This window comes from Chionomys nivalis, chromosome 8 (genome assembly GCF_950005125.1).
Source record: "Chionomys nivalis chromosome 8, mChiNiv1.1, whole genome shotgun sequence".
Lineage (NCBI taxonomy): Eukaryota > Metazoa > Chordata > Mammalia > Rodentia > Cricetidae > Chionomys > Chionomys nivalis.
The window spans coordinates 6,845,972-6,865,862 of NC_080093.1; positions in this window are offsets into that span (position 1 = coordinate 6,845,972).

Genomic DNA, 19,891 nt, shown 5'->3' on the forward strand with positions numbered 1-19,891 from the left:
ATACTCTATCACACCCAAATCACAAGGACACAGGTGACTCAAGCCGAATCATCTCTAGCTGGGCTAAGGCACAGGAGGAAGCAATTGAGATCCTTCCTCCTACAAAGGGGGTACCCACAGGCCCATCTTGCTGGGCACTCTGGGGTAGGCACAGCTACTTTTGATGAAGACAGCAAGGCTGTTGTGTTGGAAGGACAGTGTTCTACAATGCTGTACCATGCCCATTCAGCTGAACATGTCCAGAATTCCCAAGGAGTAGCAAGTGTCCCTCGTGATTTAAAGGGCACCACACACTAACAAACTGTCTTGCTTGTAGGTTCTGTTTTTATCCACTCTGCTTCAAACAAGATGGTTCTTGCCTGGAAGGAACTCATTGCATCAGGAAGCTGTAACTCCCACAGCTGCAGTCACAGAGCAAATGATCAATAAGATACATACCGATGGGCAGATGGAAACAAAAGGCCAGTAGGGCAAAAAGCACCCCTGGGAGTGTACAAAGCACCAAGGGTGATCAGGAAGAGGCCAGCCGGGAGTCTTTGACCTAAAGCTGTTCCTGCTGTTTCTTTCTTTGTGGGGTTCCTGTCTTTGCATCTTCCAAGCTAATAAAATCAGTGTTTAAGGGTTTACCACCCTCTGCTTATGAAATCTCTTTCAAAGAGATTTTTCAAAGCCTTGTCTTTTAAGGATTTTTGAAAATACTTCATTTCCCTACCATCAGACATCTTTTCTCACCTCCTGAGAAGAAGTTCTGTGGCTATGAGAAGGCTCCTGTCTAGTAACTCATTTTTATTATACAACTGTTAGAGATTACTTTAACTCAGACATGAGTATTTAATTTGCCATAAACAGTGAACAACCGACCCTTCAATATCCTAAGATTGTCATAGGTTTTTCAGCAATTCCTGGGTTGTAGGGGGCAACGTTTCCTTTTCCCACTACCTAATACTTAATTTCCTTTTCAGATAACTCAACTTTTGTGACTAAACAAACAATTACATTCCTTGAAACTGAAGAGTCATGAAGCTATTCACCCGAACTGGCTCAGAGTCACCCCATCACCCTGAGGACTGGAGGAATGAAGTGCATCACAGCTGGATAGAAGTCTTTAGCCTTGAGACTATTGTGACCCAATTTTCACAATGAGATGTGACCCCCCACACACACACACACACAAGCACACACATACACACAGAGAGACACAGACAGAGAGAAACAGAGTGAGAAACAGAAGCAGAGGGAGCCCATTGTCTGTTGCAAGCTCAGTTTCTGAATTACACACAGCGATTTGTATTTTTCCATCGCTCAGCCTCAGAGTTGCACATACAGGGCTGTTGTTTGTGTGAAAACATTCAGCTTCCACCTACACACATGGGACTGTCTCAGTGTAAGAGTGTAAGGGACAAAACCAGATGTAGTCATGTATGGTATGTTCTCAGGCCTGTGAGCTCGCAACACAAACCACTACGTGTGGCTATAAACGTTTGTGTGCCATTGTGGACACACAAGATATGTAGAAAGATATGTCCACTGCTCAGCTCCTGTGGTTAGCTTGGGAAGGGCTTACAGAGCAGGGCAAAAGCTATAATTATTTCTTTATATATTCTTGGACAATTTCCTACTTCTTAGAAAAAAAGCATAGATTTTCTCTCTTTTTTGGGTTGTTTGTTGAGATCAGGGTCTTACTGTGTAATTTGGCTAGTTTGCAACTCTGTATAGACCACATTAGCTTCTGACTCATAAAGATCCATTTGCCTGTCTCCTGAGAGATTAAAGGCATGTACCACCATACTCAGCCTTAAAGCATAGATTTTTTTTAATAGAGGAAGAAAACTAAAGATTATAGAAATACAAAGATCTCTTTGTTGATGTGGGATGTCCTTTGGTATATGTGCTGCTTTTATTGGTTGCTGAATAAAGCTGTTTCAGTCAATGTCTTAGCAGAGTGAAGCCAGGCAAGAAATCTGAACAGAGATATAGATGGAGAGTAGGTGGAGTCAAGGAGATGCCATGTCGCTGCCAAAGGAGAAAGATGCCAAATCATTAGCAGTAAGCCACAGCCTTGTGACAATACATAGATTAGTAGAAATGGGTTAATGATAGATGTAAGAGCTAGTTAGGCATATGCCTGAGCCATTGGCTAAACAGTGCTGTAATTAATATAGTTTATATGTGATTATTTGGGTATAGGCGTCCAGGAAATGAAAGCCCAGTCTCTGCTTACACTTTGTTCTCTAAAGGTTGCACCTGTCATGCCCCCAAAGCTTTCTGGAAGAATTCATGGAAAAGCATGGTGTGATATGAGAACAGGGTTTGAAATAGGAGCATCTGGGTGTAAAAAATGCTGGGCTATGCAGAGAACATTATAGTATTTCTCAGAAGGAAAATAAAGCATCATTTTGCTCACACCCTTCACCATTCCCTGGCTCTGCCCTCCTTTCCTTTGAGAAATGTTCCAACTAAGTTATTGACAAATGAAGGCTATACAAAGTAATATTTTCTATTCACATGTGATTTAATTTTTCCTGTGGATTGGCAGCTCCCTCCCTGCCCTCTTTCCTGGTCGACAAACGGTTTGATTTTTGGATTTTTTTAAACTGATCTTGACAATTTACCAGATCTGCCATCAGTGGGACATTAAATAAAACCCGTAACATATGTTCATCTCCTTAGTTAATCATCAGAATTTTTCATTTTAAAATTATTGCTATAGCTCAGTGGTAGAAAGCTGGCCTGGTGTGCATGAAGTCCTAGGTTCCAGGCCCAACCCTGCATAAACTAGGCTCAGTCGTATGCAATTGTGATCCCAGCATTGAGGAGGTTAAAGGAGTGGTTAGGGAGTTCAAGGCCTGGGATACATGAGACTCTGATAAAAAAATAAAGGGCCCTTTGTGGGGGTAAAGAAATGACTGGGTAGTTAAAAAGCACTTGCTGTTCTTGCAGAGGTCCTGAGTTCAGTTCCCAGCACCTGCATGACAGTTCACAAGTATCTGTGACTCCAGTCCTGGAATGACCGCCTAATTTGTTTTCTACCATAAAATGCAAGGCTCATCAATTTAGAGCAATCCAGGGGCATTATTCTACACATGAATACTTTAAAATCTTGGCCTTTAAGTCCTTAAAGCATTCTGTTTTTAATTACTACTGTGAAATTAATTTTGGAGAAATTCCTCTTCAGGGAATTGTTTTAGATTTAGAGATAATCTTCAGGGAGCACTATGAAGTCAGGACCTGAGAACTCTCTTCCAACTTGTCCACTTCACCCAGGTCCCTGCTGCCAAGAACAGCAAAGAAGCCTCTGAAGGGCTGGGGAGGTGACTCCATGGGTACAGTGCTTCCTGTGTGCAAATCGAAGTCCAAATCTCCAGAACCACATAAAACTGTAAGCAGTCCTATGTCTCTGTGCTCCTACAGAGAGCGAAGAGGAGGCTCCCTGGACTCTCCCAAGCCATCTGGACTGGCATATGCAGCAAGCAGTAAAGGACCCTGTCTCAAACAAATTGTAAGTCAAAGACAACACCCAATGTCATCTTCTGACCCCCACCCATATACCTGAATTTACACACACTCACACACACATACACACACACACACACTGTGGGGGATTGATTTACAAAGAAGGCAACTATAATCACTACTTCAGAATGCTGAACTTCTCTGAGGCTCAAGGTCTAACTCCAGAGTACAGAATAGCCCTGGTGAGAAGGCTAGTGGTCAGGCAGGACTCTAGTCTTCAATAGTTTATCTATCAGTGACGACTACATAAGGCTCTAACTTACTGAGAGGTGAATGTCTACATTCTGACTACTCTCAAGAGCCAAAACTCTTTCTTTTCAGTCTCCAGCATGCTTGCATTTGAGGAATAAGGCCAAGCTCCATTTACCATTGTTATCACTTCTCATTTATCTACACAAAAGGAAATAAAAAAGTAAGGATCATTACTGCCACGTATAATTGGAAAACACTGTCCCTTCAGCTACCTTGTGCCACAGTTCCCTGCCCAGTCCTGCCCTCTGCCCATCCCATTTCTTTCCAGCTTTGATGGATTTAGAAAGTGAACCCCCATTGTTGGAGATGCACTAATGGCCCATGAAATACATAATTTAAAACACTTACAGACTTCCAGAGGAGAAAATTGGAATTAGGTACGTTTTTATGCTAGTGCAGCATCTCTTAGCTTCAGAACTACTAACATAATGGAGAAATCCTGGTTGTGGAGGGAGAGCCTGTACAATGCATGAAGTTTATCAGCATCCTTGCTACGACCCAGGAAATGAGAGCAGCATGCTCCACGCTCGGCCTTCCTTCCCTCACCCTCACTTGTGTCCATCAGAATCACTCCACCTCCTCTATGATGCCAATTATAAAAGATAAAAAATACCTTAGATTAACCCAATGTATCTTCCCTTCAGGAGAAAATTCTCCTATCTTTCTAGTCCCGGCTCTACGGATTTTCTTTGTCAGAGTTAACAGTTGTCAGAAAACTGCCATCTTGGAACTCTTCATGTTAGCCTTCCTGCACATCCCAGTGGATGCTCCTGTTGACTGATGGAGTTTGAAATCAGGCAGGCAGAATCCATTCACCCAATGACAATGAGACAGTTCTCCTTCTACTCTGATACCTGTGGGTGATCGAGATGACGGCCACTAAGCTTTGGAAGAGTGACACTTGCAAGCTTCAATTCACAGATAATTGACAAAGGACCATTAAAAGAAGAAAAAAAGAAAAGAAGGAAAGAAGGAAGGAAGGAAGAAGGAAAGAAGGAAGGAAGGAGGAAGGAAGGAAGGAAGGAAGGAAGGAAGGAAGGAAGGAAGGAAGGAAGGAGAGAAAGAAAGAAGCTCCCTTAAAAACACAAATGCTACAGGCTGGGGAGACAGCTCATCCCACTGAGGTGCTTGCCTTACAAACATAGGGTGCTAGGTTTGGATCCCTGACACACACAGAGAATGCTGGTCACCACAGTAAGTGTGTAAGTGTATTTATCCTCCCCTCGGGGACCATTAAAAGAAGAAAGAAAGAAAGAAAGAAAGAAAGAAAGAAAGAAAGAAAGAAAGAAAGAAAGGAAGGAAGGAAGGAAGGAAGGAAGGACGGAAGGAAGGGGCTTCAACTATCTAGCTCATGCAGCAGGGATAGATCCTGGTCCTGCTGCCAGGTGCCTCGCAGATAGTCCAAGCTTCACCACCATCTCCCGTATATGGAGGCCTAATTCAGTCCCATGGATGCTCCATGGTTGTTGGTCTAGAGTTCATGAGTTTCCATGAACTTGGTTCACCTATCTCTGTAGGTTTCTCCATCATGATCTTGACCTACCTTGTTTATATTTTCCCTCCTCCCTCTCTTTGATTGGATTTCCAGAGCTCAGCCTGGTGCTTGGTTGTGAATTTCTGCATCTGGTTCCTCAGGTGCTGGATGAAGGGTCTATGATGCTAGTTCAGTATTCACCAATCTGATTACAGGGGAAGGCAGTTCAGGCCTCCTCTTCACTATTACTAGGAGTCTTAGCTGGGGTCATTGCTTTGGATTCTTGGGAATTTCCAAAGCATCAGTTTCTCCCTAAACCTATAGTGACTCTATCAGGATCTCTCTTTTACTTCTCTTCCATTCCGTCCCTCTCCTCCATCAACCATCCCATTTCCTCATGTTCTCATCTCCCATCCTCTTCTGTTTACCGCTCTCCTTCTCACTCCCCTATTAACCAGGAGATCTCATCTAATTCCCTTCCCTGGGTGGTCCATGTGTCCCTCTTAGGGTCTTTCTTGTTACCTAGCTCCTATGGAGCTGTGGATTATAATCAGGCTATCCTTTGTTTTCTGTCTAACCACTTATGAATTAGTGAATACTGTGTTTGCCTTTCTGAATCTCACTCAGGATGTTTTTTTGTCTAGTACCATCCATTTGCCTGCAAATTTTATTGTGTCATTGATTTTTACAGTTGTGTAGTGTTGGGGACCATCCTTGACAAAAATACCTTTCTCCAGGGTAGAGACATGGGGATTTAGAAATATAATAAAGAATATAAATATGCAAATGAAAATAATAAAACAGAGAAATATATTGGATAGTATTAGGAGAGACTTAGAGTGGGATCTAAAAATTTAACTGCTTAAAATACCCGACCCCAAAAGGTAGGAGTAAGACAAAAGATGGTATCAACATGATACAAGGAAATGAACATACCAATTGGAAGTCATGGGCTACATTCATAAGTTAAATATTCTGTTGCTAGAACAAAACAAGTCACGCTTACACCCTAGTGTGTCTGCTTTTACAACTAATGCTGCTATGAACATAGCTGAGTACATGCCCTTGTAGTATGAATGAACATCTTTTGGATATATACCCAACAGCACTATTGCTGGGTCGTGAGATAGATTGTTTCCTTATTTTCTGAGAAATCACTACACTGATTTCCAAAGTAGCTGTACAAGTTTGTCTTCCCATCAGCAATGCAGGAGTGTTCCCTTTATTGTACACCCTCTCCAGCATAAGCTGTCTTCAGTGTTTTTGATCTTAGCCATTCTGACAGGTGTAAGATGGAATCTCAGAGTTGTTTTGATTTGCATTTCTCTGATGGCTAAAGGATGTTGAGCATTTCCTTCAGTGTCTTTCAGCCATTTAAGAGTCATCTGTTGAGAGTTCTCTGTTTAAGTCTGTACCCCACTACTTTATTGTATTATTTGTTCTTTTAATGTCAAGTTTCTTGAGTTCTTTGTATATTTTGGAAATCAGTCCTGTCTGATGGGTATAGTAGTCTGGGCCGACATCTGTGGTCTCTTAGTGTCTGCACAATGTCTGTCCAGGGTCTTCTAGCTTTCATAGTCTCCATTAAGAAGCCAGGTTTTATTCTGATAGGTCTGCCTCTATATATTACTTGGCCTTTTTCTTTTACAACTCTTAATATTATTTTTTTATTCTGTATATTTTGTGTTTTGATTATTATGTGATGAGGGGAGATTTGGGGGGTTCATTCTATTTGGTGTTCTGTAAGCTTCTTGTATCTTTACAGGCATGTCCTTCTTTTGTTTGGAAAAGTTTTCATCTATAATTTTGTTGAACACATTTTCTATGCCTTTGAGCTGATATTCTTCTTCTTCTGTCCATATTATTCTTAGATTTGGTCTTTTCATGGTGTCCTAGATTTCCTGGACATTTTTGTTATGACTTTGTTGACTTTTGTGTTTTCTTTGACTGATTAATCTATTTCCTCTATTGTATCTTCAATGCCTCAGAGTCTCTCTTCCATCTCTTGCTTGCTGTTAGTTGTGCTTACATCTGTTCATTTACCCAGACTTTCCATTTCCCTCAGTTTGTGTTTTCTTTATTGCTTCTATTTTATTTTTCAAGTCTTGAATTGTTTCCTTTACCTGTTTGATTGTTTTTTCTTGGTTTCTTTAAGAAATTTATTGATTTCTTGCAACTTTTGTTTATCTTTTCCTCGATTTCTTTAATGGAATTTTTCATTCCCTCCTTAAGGGTCTCTATCACCTTCAAGAAGTTATTTTTAAGGTAGCTTTCTTCTGCTTCTTCTGGGTTGAGATGTTCAAGTCTTCCTGTTGTAAGACTACAAGGTTCTGGTGCTACCATATTGCCCTTTAGATTGTTGAATGTATTCCTACTTTGGTGTCTACCCATCTCTTACTACAATTGGTGCAGGCAGTGTCTTTGCCTCTTCATTCAATCACTGCTGTCAACATCTATGTCTCTGGGAGTTGCTCTTGGTCCTCTCTGTGCAGTTGCTGACTGTGTCTCAGGGACCCACTGAGGTCTCAAGAGATGGGTGGGTTTGTGGGTGGAGTGGGACTTGTAGATTATAGGGTGCAGTGGAGGAGTGCTGGAGCAGCCTGCCTGAAGGAGCTGATGATGTGGGTTGGGGAGGGGCCTGGAGTTTTGCCCCAGGGCCTATGGCCTAGAGACTGGTTGTCCAGCTGAAAGAATAGTCACTCCCTCTGGTCCATTCTATGCACTCACAGTCTATGTCTCAGGGAACCACTGAGGTCGTGGGGGATGGATCCAGTTTTTAGGTTTGTTTCCAAACTTACTAAATTAAAGCTCTGAGCCTGGAAAAGCTCTAATATGTAATATTTGGGAAATTTGATAGTTGTCTAGATCTTGAAAAGATTCTAGTAAGTTTTCATACTGAGAATTAGCCCTGACTTGGTGGTGCCATACAACTTTCAATACGAACATTCAGTGGTACTTGAATTAGTGACCACCATGTCCCAGTAGAAATTAGCTGGAAAACTCAAATGTATTCACATTATCAACTGTTTTACCCTATGAAAAATATAGGAACAGTATGTAGAATGGAACAATACTTTTTTCTGGAATAGTTCCAAGTTAAACTCTTTTCTTTTTGTTCCAGAAAATGATAAAAACAATTCAAAGAAATTCCATTTGTTAACTATTGAAATAGTAAAAGAAAATTTGGCAAACAGCTTTTTGTGTTTAGCAACAGGAAAAATTCTTTCCAAACTCTACATCTCAAAGTTTGATTCATTTCTTCATTCACTGCAAACTACAAATCCCTTTGCCTCAAGAATGTGATAATCAACTAGCTTTCCTTGTACTGGGAAAACAAATGCAGCTCAAAAGTAGAATGTAAAAGGCATGCCTAGTAGAATGCTGACGATAGGATTCTCCATTGCCTGATCCATCTGAGATATCTGAGCCTGCAGAAAAGAAGCATTGCTGGGAACCGCTATGGCTCTGGAGAAGGGGGAGACTTGAGAAGGAGCTGGTGGAGCTCTGGGACAGCACTCTGCACTTCCTCCCACTGCACAGAACGGTTAAGTATGAACAACTATGTCTTTTGTTTGTTTGTTTGTTTGTTTGTTTGTTTTGTTTTTTTTTTGTTTTTTCGAGACAGGGTTTCTCTGTGGCTTTGGAGCCTGTCCTGGAACCAGCTCTCTAGACCAGGCTGGTCTCGAACTCACAGAGATCCGCCTGCCTCTGCCTCCCGAGTGCTGGGATTAAAGGCATGCGCCACCACCACCCGGCCTCAACAACTATGTCTTAAAGACCCTGGCTTTCTGTAAGACCGTCTACTGCAGCCAAGAGCCATCTAAGCACTAAGGTCAATATATCAAACTCACTTCTGGTACACACTAATAAGAATAATTTGTAAAAATAAAATTTTTCAAACAGTCATCCACATCAATATTTTTTAAAAAATCAAGTAATATTCTTTTTTGAAAGAGGGAGAGAAGATGAAGATGGTGGGTAAAAGATAGGGAGAACCTAGGAGGGACTGATGGAGGAAAAAGATTATAATCAGAAAAAAATATTAAAAAGTAAAAGGTCAAATCTGAAAGTAAATTAATGGATTTATAATTCTCTATACCAAAACAAACAAATTTGCTCAATTAAATAAGAATTTACACAGACTTGTAACAGCCGATATTTTTAGATGATAATTCTCCCAAAATATATCAATACATTTAATTCTAATAAATACAAGGGTTGTTATGAAAACTGACAAGTTCGTGTTAAAGCTTCAGGAGAAAATGCATTAAATCTGAAAGAAACTAAGTAATACTGATGAGGAAATTGGGAAGGCTGCACCCCCTAATGATACCCTTTAACTGCTCTCCACAAATGTGCTGCTACTGCACAGCAGGCAAAGGGCTGGAACAGAGAGTTCCGCAACAGAGCATGCAGCTGCAGGCCTTGCTCTAAGGCAAAGGCATAACTGCAAAGCAGGGGGGCGCAGTGTGGTCTTTATAGTGAGGACAACATTAGCAACTGGATATCCACACAGAGAGGATGGCTTTAATCCCTAGCAGTGCCACACAGAAATATTAGCTGCAGCATTGGCCTAAATGAGAGAACGGAATGTATACAAATTCTAGACAAAATACAGAAGGAAATATGTATTCATCAGAGTAAAGATTTTAACCACAAGACAACAGTTAGACTTTAAAACAAAAATTTTTAGTCATCGACAGTGACTCTCAAGAGAATCAAAACCAAGACATATGTTACAGGAACACAGTCTCAACACTGCATCTGATAATCCAGCTTACAATAAAACAATCAGCCCTTATTGTTTAAAAAAAAATGGCGGAAATACATCTCAGCCAGGGGATAAGAAATAGTCAATAGGTCACAGCGCTTAACATCATGGGAAGCAATTTCAAACCACTGTGAATGCCCATAGATGGCTCAGCAGATAAAGGGGCCAGTTACACAAACCCTGCAACCTCTTTTGCCTATAGCAGTGCTGATCCAATCCTGTAGACTGACCTCCTAAAAGCCACAAATCCAAATATCATCACCATGGAGAGTAGGGTTTCATAGGTCAGGATTGCATCGTATCCTTAGCTACAGAAGCTGAGACAGAATCAATACCAGGTAAGCCACGTAGGCCTAAGGTCACAGTGCAGTGTTCGCCATAGTAAACCAGGGCTTTACTACCAGAGGTTAAAGGGAAACTGAGTGAAAGAACCCGTAGGAAGGGCAAGGTCAAAGTTCCCCTTTTTGGGAGTCTGAATACAATAGACCTAATTCATCTCCTCTTGGATCTCAGGGCTAATAGGAAAGCCCTGGAGTGGAATTAAATTCACACAAATGTTCCATTTGAGCATGTCTCTGCTCCCCCAGATTCTCAGGAATAAAAACACCATTTGGAATTATGAATAAGTAATCCTCAGAAAACAATAAGGAAAGTTGAATAAAACAGTCATGGAGGTGAGTTCCTTTGGCAAGGCTAAAACTGCCATTTAGCAAAAGTTCTGAAAGACTGTTCTCCTCATAGGGTAGTGAAGGTGAAGACAACACAGCCAGGATGGCTTTAGTGGGACTGGGAGAAGATTTGGGGCTTCTGGAGCACAGCTGCTCCAAGAACTGTCCCAACCCCTGCCAACCCCACTCTCCTTCACCACTGCAGCTGACACTGCCACAGTTAGCAAAGAGATCGCGGGGGTTGTTACTACACTGTCCCTTTGCTTTATCTTTAGATGTAAGGCAGGTAGTTCATGACCTCAAATACTCACCTACAGAAATAGCAACCTTAGAAAAGAAAACATGCAAAATGACAAATTCAACTTTATTCTGTGTTTTCACTAAAAAAAGAAAAAGAAAAAGCAAACAAAAACATGTATTACTCTGTGTCCAGAGAAACAGACCCAGTACAGTACTTAGATAAAGAGATTTATAAAGATATATCTCACATGACCTTGGCATCAGGGAAGCCTCATAATTTTTCATCTGAACATGGAAAACCATAATCGCTCATCTGAACATGGAAGATCCAGGAAAATTAGAATGCAGCTCTAGTACGAGCCTGGAGGAGCAGAGATGAAGGCAGAAATCCGAGTGTGAATCCAAAATTCTGAGAAATGACTTGGGAGGCAGAGGCAGGTGGATCTCTGTGAGTTCGAGGCCAGCCTGGTCTACAAGAGCTAGTTCCAGGACAGGCTCCAAAACCACAGAGAAACCCTGTCTCAAAAAACCAAAAAAAAAAAAAAAAAAATTCTGAGAAATGACATGTCAAAGATGTCCCAGGCCAATGGCAGGAGACAGTGGGCACAGTGGGCATGCTAAGGGTGTCCCAGGCCAATGGCAGGAGACAGTGGGCACAGTGGGCATGCTAAGGGTGTCCCAGGCCAATGGCAGGAGACAGTGGGCACAGTGGGCATGCTAAGGGTGTCCCAGGCCAATGGCAGGAGACAGTGGGCACAGTGGGCATGCTAAGGGTGTCCCAGGCCAACAGCAGGAGACAGTGGCTATGCTAAGGATGTCCCAGGCCAATGGCAAGAGACAGTGTGCCCATAAAAATGAAGAGAACATCTCCTTCCCTCTCCCACATTTTTGTTCTATTCAAGTTTTGGACAAGCTCATATGATGCCTGCCCATGGCAAGGAGAACATCAAGCTGCTCTCCTCAGTCTACCAACTCAGGAGCGTAAGTGGCATGCAAACGCTCTGACCGGCTTGCCCAGTCACAATGCTTAGCCAAGGAGCTGGGCCAGGGGCCTCCTAAGCTCAATGATCACAGGCACCAAAGATAAGGAGCAAGAAGCGTGCAAGGGGAGGGAAAGCAAGGAATAAGGGTCATTGCAGCGAGCACTTGGGTTTGTCCCTCCCAGCACTGCCTCCTGTGGCCACCCTTCCCCATTAGCCTTACTTGAGGTGAAGGATGTTCAGCTGAGAAAGTGATCTCACCACAGCATCAGGAAAGCTCCTGACTCGGATATTCTTCCAGCATTTGCCAACTCGGTGCTACCTTATTCCAGAGATGCCCTGTCCCCCAAATGACTACAAGTCCTTGAGAAACAGAAAACAAAACAGATAACTTTAAAGTCAAAACCAATCAAACAACGCTAGACACAGATGGGGTTTCTGTGATTATCCCTCCCTTATGGGTAAATAGGGGACTATTGCTGCTGCTGCTGCTATTATTGTTGTTATATGGGGGTTTGGTTGGTTTCTTTACCAAACGGAAAATAACCTTAGATACTGGGGTTGCATTGATATAAAGCCAGTAAGTGAAAGATGGCAGGCCAAAGCAGGATGTTCTTGTTTCTGAGTGACACTCTGTATACCCAGAGGAGATGCTCCTGCCACAGCCAGGCAATTAATGCTCCTAAAACTTGGTTCAGTCTGAGAGCCCTCCTGGGTGACCTCCAGAATCATAGTCAACAGCCTTCCAATAGAAATGCCCGCATTTAATCAACAGGTAAAGCATGGTAGCAAAGCCCGCGGTGGGGGCTTTGGACAGAGGGGAGCGGAGATGGAATTGTGAAGCTTGAGATTAATACAGAGCCGAGCTTTCTCCTTCGCTAAGCTTCTCATTGCACACACACTAATCTGTCTTCATTCCCCGCACAGAAGCTGCCATCAGGGACAGGAGCTGAAGTGGAACATGAGGCAGACACCAAGATGAATACACTCATTTGCTAAATCCTACAGCAAATCTGAATATTAGCTCGGGAATTAAATAAGATTTTAGGTTTTTTTTTCTTTTTGCAAAACCAGTCAACCAGCTCAAACCCATAATAGAATACATACATACATACATACATACATACATATGTTTAACTAGTAAATGGAATTTTCAAAAAGAGTCCTGAAATGAAAAAATGGGGGAATTAAGATGTCTCAGGAGTATTTACCCAAAATACACACATATGCTCATATAGAGACTTGCAGGCAAATAGTTCACTCAATATTAATAGCCCCAAACTGGAGAGCTCAGATATTCATCAATTTTTGAGGGGATAAACAAAGGAATAAAATGGGATGTAATTCAATAGTGACAAGGAATATAATATTGATATACGATAGGATGTGTATAAGTTCTGAAAACATATAAAATGAAAGAAATAAGACTCAAAATATTTATTAAGGCAAGATCCCAGTTACATGGAATGTCCAGAAAATGCAAATCCTAAGAGGAAAGAAAGCAAGCAAGTCCTGGAGTGCCAGGAGCCAGAACAAATGGACACAAGGAAGCTGATAGATGGAAACATCGCACAATTACACATGGTGACAGCAGCTCAGTCAGTTTAGCAGAAAATGACTAATCATTTTGTAAGGACTCAGAACCAGTGGATACTGTTTCACGTTGCTGGATCCCAAATCCATTTGCAAACATAATATCTGGAAATGCCAGGTCCCTTGAGGCCTACGCAGCCTCCATGAACCATAGCTGCTGTTGTGGCACACCACAAGGCGCTGGCAATGGTGGCAGCGCTGGATGGTTGTACACTGCAAAGGCGCTAACAATGGTGGCACACCGCAAAGGTGCTAACAATGGTGGCAGCGCTGGACGGTGGCACGCCACAAAGGCGCTGACCAGCTTCCTCAGGCCCATGTCTAGGAAGATCTCTGTCCCTCACACCTCCGAGGTAGGCATAGAAGCAGTGCTGGGGCCACTACAACACCTCCTGGACCCTACCCAAGGAGTACCCCAAAGCCTGAGCGCAGAACAAGAGAGTTCTCTAAAGCTGGGAATAGGACCTGTCTTGTTTTCCTGTCAGCCTCAAACTGAAAGATGTGAGCTAGTATATACTAGGCCATTTCTCCAGTCTCACACTGAAAGTCCATTTGCAATAGAAAAGCAGTAACCCAGACAGGACAGCAGACACAGTAATAAGAGAGCGAATGAGTGCATTCAGAGCCAGAAGCCGGCCATCCCTCCAGCCATTTCTTTAGCCAACACATCCCCCCACACACTATTAATTTCATACACACACACCAGCACACATTCACAAAAACAAATAACAACACATGCATACATATCCCTTCTGAAGGCCCGAAACAAAGCCTGCAGGCAAGAGATGCTCCATACTCTATCTCCACTTGAACCCGGGCCCAGGAAACACGCCATAGCCGAGAGAGATCTCCAACCCAAACAGCTCCCTCATTTCAAGCCTTTGTGCTTGAAAGACTAAGCACTCATTTGAGAAATTTGGCCCAATACTCTTCAGTGTCCAAGGCAACCATCCTCAGATGTTGACTGCTCCAGCGAGTTTGCATGCAAGCCCCAATCCTGTCCCCAGAAGCCTCTCGCTGCCTGTGTGGCTAATATCGCTGAGCAAGGCAGCTTTTCAGGACCAGTCGGAAGAACGTTGGCTCAGGTGGGGAATGAATGGTGCGAGCAGATGTTCTCTGAATCAGATATCTGGTCTCAGGCAAGTGTTGTCAGAAACAGACAATGAGAGAGCCACAGAGGAAGTGCAACCGACACATAAACCTTGTTTCTAAAACAAATTTCTAAGCCACCCACAGCCCTGAAGTGAGCCTCCAGGAGTGTGAGTCAGAAACAGCCTAGGACGCAAGCACAGCACTGGGCTGCAGAAGTCACAGCTCCTGTTCTCAGACTGGTGGGCTATCCTAGCACCAAGGCACTGGGCAGGTCACAGTTTCAAACTCACCCCTCTGGACTTACGGCCTCTACCCATTCTCAGAAGGCAGAGCTGAGGCATGGCGGCCAGTCCTGAACAATACGAGATGCTAAACTGAATTACACAGAATGTTAGGCAAACGTAATAATAGTGTGTCATGCTAGTGTGCTATATTGCTGCTTCTGCATCCCCTGAATAGTGGGTAGAATGTGTATCATTTATTTGTTCTACAGACAGACAGGAAAATTAAATTCCAGAGAGCTAATGACTTATTCAAAGATATAAAACATAAATAGCGCAGAGTAGAAGCCTGTGTTCTGACACCTATCAGGCTTCGTTTACAAGATGCAGTAATGGCAGTCAGGACGTGGGCCTTTAGCTCACCAAAGACATAACGGTGTTCTCTCTCTCTCTCTCTCTCTCTCTCTCTCTTTCTCTCTCTGTCTCTCTCTCTCCATACGTGTGTGTGTGTATATGTGTGTGTGCATATACCTTAGTGTGTATGTGTGTCTCTCTCTCTTTCCCCTTTCTTTCTCTCCGTGTGTGTGTGTGTGTGTACATATATACCTGACTCTCTCTCTCTCTCTCTCTCTCTCTCTCTCTCTCTCTCTCTCTCTCTCTCTCTCCATATGTGTGTGTATGTGTGTGTGTACATATACCTGAGTGTGTGTGTGTCTCTCTCTCTTTCCCCTTTCTTTCTCTCCATGTGTGTGTGTACATATATACCTGAGTCTCTCTATCTCTCTCTCCCCAAGTCTATGTGTGTAGATGTATAGGTAAATGTATATGTGTGCACACAGGCTTCTCTTGTGTACACTTGTCTTTATATGTGCATGTAGAGAGGCCAAAGGTCAATTTTGGGTATCTTCCTCTGTCATTTTCCACCACCTTATTGAGACAGAGTCTCTTTTTGAATCTGGATCTTACCAGTTTGGATAGACTGGCTGGCCGGTCCCCACCTGCCTAGTGTTGGGGTTGCAGTTATATGTCAGGAATCTGGGTGCTGAGGGTTCAGGTCCTCAAGACTGCACAAGTACTTTACCTAATGAATCATCGCCTCAGCCCGTGTACAGAAGTTTCAGCTGGGAATAAAGAATTCTCTACCCACCTTCAGCAAAATCATTCCCACCCACCACCATCCCTCTGTGCAAGCGATACTTGTAGATGCCTGAAGAGAGTGTCAATGCCAGGTCCACAGAACCAGTGGAGAGGAAAGAGCAGGTACACAGGGCAGCACGTCCAGCCTATCTGACTCCCTGAGGGCAGAATCATCAGCTACTTGTGTCTCCTCTGCATCTGGATCATTCACCTTGTTGCAATTATCAAAATTACTCTTTATGAAAAATTCACATATTAAAGGAAGGAAAATGAATGTCCAGAAGGAAGTGACTGGCACCACACTGCAGTGTGTGTGTGTGTGTGTGTGTGTAGTGTGTGTGTGTGTGTTCAGAAAGGTGAATAAGCCTGAAGGACGACGTGCGGTTGAGTTAAACAAGTCAAGAACAGAAAGACAGATACTACCATATAGCTTAAAGCGCTGCGCTCACAGAGGCAGGAGATAAACTGATTCATCAGAGCCTGGGAGAGCAGTGAAGGACGCATAGTGGACAGAAGTTGTCAAACGTGCAGGAGGCCGTGGTGGGCTGAAGGAAACCTCTAATGTCTATAGTACATTATGGGAGCCCTAGGCAACAACTGGTAGTGTATTTCAAAAAAGTTACTAGAGAGTGTTTTGAATATTCTACACAGGAAGAGACGATCAGTGTCTGAGGCGAGGAATGTACAAGCTACTCTAATATCAGTATTTGCCTCAAGTATTGGAATACTTTAAAGGACCCCATGAATATGTACAACTACTATGTGTCACTTAAACATAAGTATTTGCATAAACAAAAATATATATACATATAAACATGTATATACATTCATGTAAAAGAAAATCCCGCTCACAAAGTAAAGGGAAAATTGACATAGAAAAAACCCACAAATATTCAAGGCAAACATTTCACAAATAGATTCTACATTGCTTCCGTTGATGAATGGAAAACACTGGCATCTGTCACATCCCTTTGATACCACACTTTTATAAGTGAAAAGCAATGAGATACCAGGCATGCAACCATGTGGGTGAACCCTGGGTGCATAACACCAGGTGAAGAAATGGACGGTGAAGAAGTGTAGGAAACCTGAGGTAGAGGTACCATCTACGCAAGCAGAGACTCAGAGAGACCACTACTCTCCGGAAAATCCGCGATTAAGCTTCAAGGGCCTGCGTCAGTACTTATCTCAAAGCTAGGACAGAAATTGCTGATGGAAGCAACATAAGGGAGACGTGTTTCAACTTACAGGAAGTCTGGTGGTGAGAACAGGAAGTGCTTTGTCCCACGGTCAGAGTCTGGTGGCTGATTTCCCTCAGCTTGCTTTATTTTCATTCCATCTAGGAGTCCAGCCCAGAAAGCGGCACTGCCGTGTTTAGGGCAAGCCTTCCCATCACAATTAGCCTAACATAGAAAATCTCTCAGTGACACAGCCAGAGATTTATCTCCTTGGTGATTCTAGTTGTACATATTTATGGAGCCCTTTGAACATTTCAATACTTGCATAGAACGTGTAATAATCCCAGTGGAGTAACTGGTGTGGTCCTTACCTTCATGTTGATTGCTAAGATTAACCATCACAGAACCAGTTGTGCAGCCTAAATGGACAGAAGAAGACAAGATTCCAAGGCAGCCAAAGAGTAAGGCAGAGCTTGGCCATGTGCCCCTGCCTCCTGACCCCAGGGAGCAGAGTGTATAGATGGAGGAGGCACAGCAGTAGCCTGGATTGCACTCTGCACTCTTAACCTCATATTGATTGAGCCAACGGGCCCAGAACTAGAGCTTTGCCTTGACTACAAACTGTGACTGACCATGGTCAGTGACTGCAGAACAAACAGATCCCCTTTCCCTTCTCAAGGTCATGAGGCTGTTTTTATTTGCAGTCATTTGAGTTCAACTTCAGCACAGCAAATGGAGATGGGCTGAGACCTTCATGACAACCCATTGCTTAAATCATGTCAGAAATTACAAGGGTAGATCCAACCATTTCAGAAACAAAAAGACTAAGCTAGACCTTGGCCATAATTCAATGCACCCCCTGCCCTTGGTCTGTGTTTGGAAAATCCCCCTCCAAAAGGAATTTTTTTTCTTGGCATCATTAGGTTGTAACAGTCCCTGGGCTTGACTTCAGCCCAGTAATCTCCAGACAAGAGGTCCCCAAGATGAAAATGGACCAGAGTTGCAAATGTAGCCCATTTTCAAGACAGTTTTTTTTTTTATTATTCACCAACCATGGGTGTGTGCTGAGTCAGACACAGTAGGTGGACACAAATTCTCAGCTGTAGAACTTTCTTCCTTAGAACCACCCAGGGCCTGGCTTAAGAATTCAGACTGTTGGCCACCACATGCATCTGTACAAGGTTACACACATGAGTCTTCATGAACTGTGCTTCCACAAGCAGGTAGAGCACTTCCAGGAAAGTGCAAGAAAGGTCCCACAGGAAGGCCAAGCACCATCAGCAGAGGAGAAGCATTTCTAACAAACCAGAGGACCTGACACAAGGCAAAGAAGCAGGCATTCCTCCATTCTCATTTCCACCAACTTCAAACATCCAAATCCCCAGGGTCATCTCTCTGATGAAGATGTCCTATGATATGGGAAAGGTCAATCTCTGGGCCCACAGTTAAGAAAATATTTGCAGTAGGAACATGACGACCAACAGAGAGGCCAAATGGGAGCCCCAAGGGCAGATCTGCAGTTACCAGATGCCACTGTTGGTTCTCTGCCATGTGGAGAGCCTCTTGGGTTTTGACTTTAAAAGAGGGAAGTCCCCAAGAGGCCTTGTAATTGTGGGAACAACTATAGAACAACTCTACAGGCTCTAGTCAGGCAAAGAAGCTAAAATAAATGCCAAAATGGCTCCTAAAAACACTAGCCACAATCTTCAAAGGCTCCATCAACTCACTGGGGCACACAGTTCTCTCATTCTCTCATTCTCTGCTTTGAGAGTTCTCTAACAACAATCCTATAAAAAATAGCAAAAGATGATTTTCTTCATGAGAGCTGATCTAATGGATCTCAACATAAAGAAAGGAAAAAAAAGACAGGGGGAAAAATCCTCATCATCACTGAAACCAAGGGACACAGGGCAGTCTGGCAGCTTTTGTCCAGTCAACAGAATTTTTAGGTTTTGTTTTTGAATATTTTGAGAACATAGACATAGATATAACCCAGTGTCAGCCATCAAGCAAATCTGTCATTGCCAGTGAGTTCCAGCTTCAGCAGCACAGGGGAATTGCCTGGGAACTTTAAAAATATTAACAACTGAAGATGGGTCCCCAGAGAACCTGATGTGAGCAACCTAGGATGCGCATCATTATATCAGGGAAACTTTTTCATTACCTCACTCAGTTCATATAATCTCTCAAGTTCAGTGCCCTTAAATGACAGGCAAAAAGCCAGTACCTAAATAATAAAAAGAGTTGTCTGAAGTTACTCACTTACCATATGAGGAACATAGAAATGACAAAAGGAATTTGGTCCAAATATGTGTCCACTATTAAAATATTTAGATCTTTGTCTAGTATGAAGATATTTAAATACCCTTATTGGAGACATTTAAGAAAACAAGAGATTGGAAGCTAGGAACAGAAAAAAGATGTGTGACAAACACTGGTGTTTGAGGACTAAATGAAAGGAATGATGAGGGTCAGTAAAATGTTCAGGCACTGTGCTGACCTTCTAGCAATTTCCACGAAAGCAGAAATACAACAAAGATATTTTTTGAAAGTTTGAATCTTGTATTCTAAAAGGCTCTTAAAACTCTTTGTTTCTCCTCAGCTCTCCCATCCTATTCCACACTAACATTTTATTTAATCTATTTTCACTTAACTTGTATATGGCTACTGTCCAGAAATCCAACTGCATAACTCAACAGAGACCTCTCTCAATAAATAAGGAATCTAGAGGTAAGGAGATACCATACCTACACAATCAATGGTGTCTTAGCC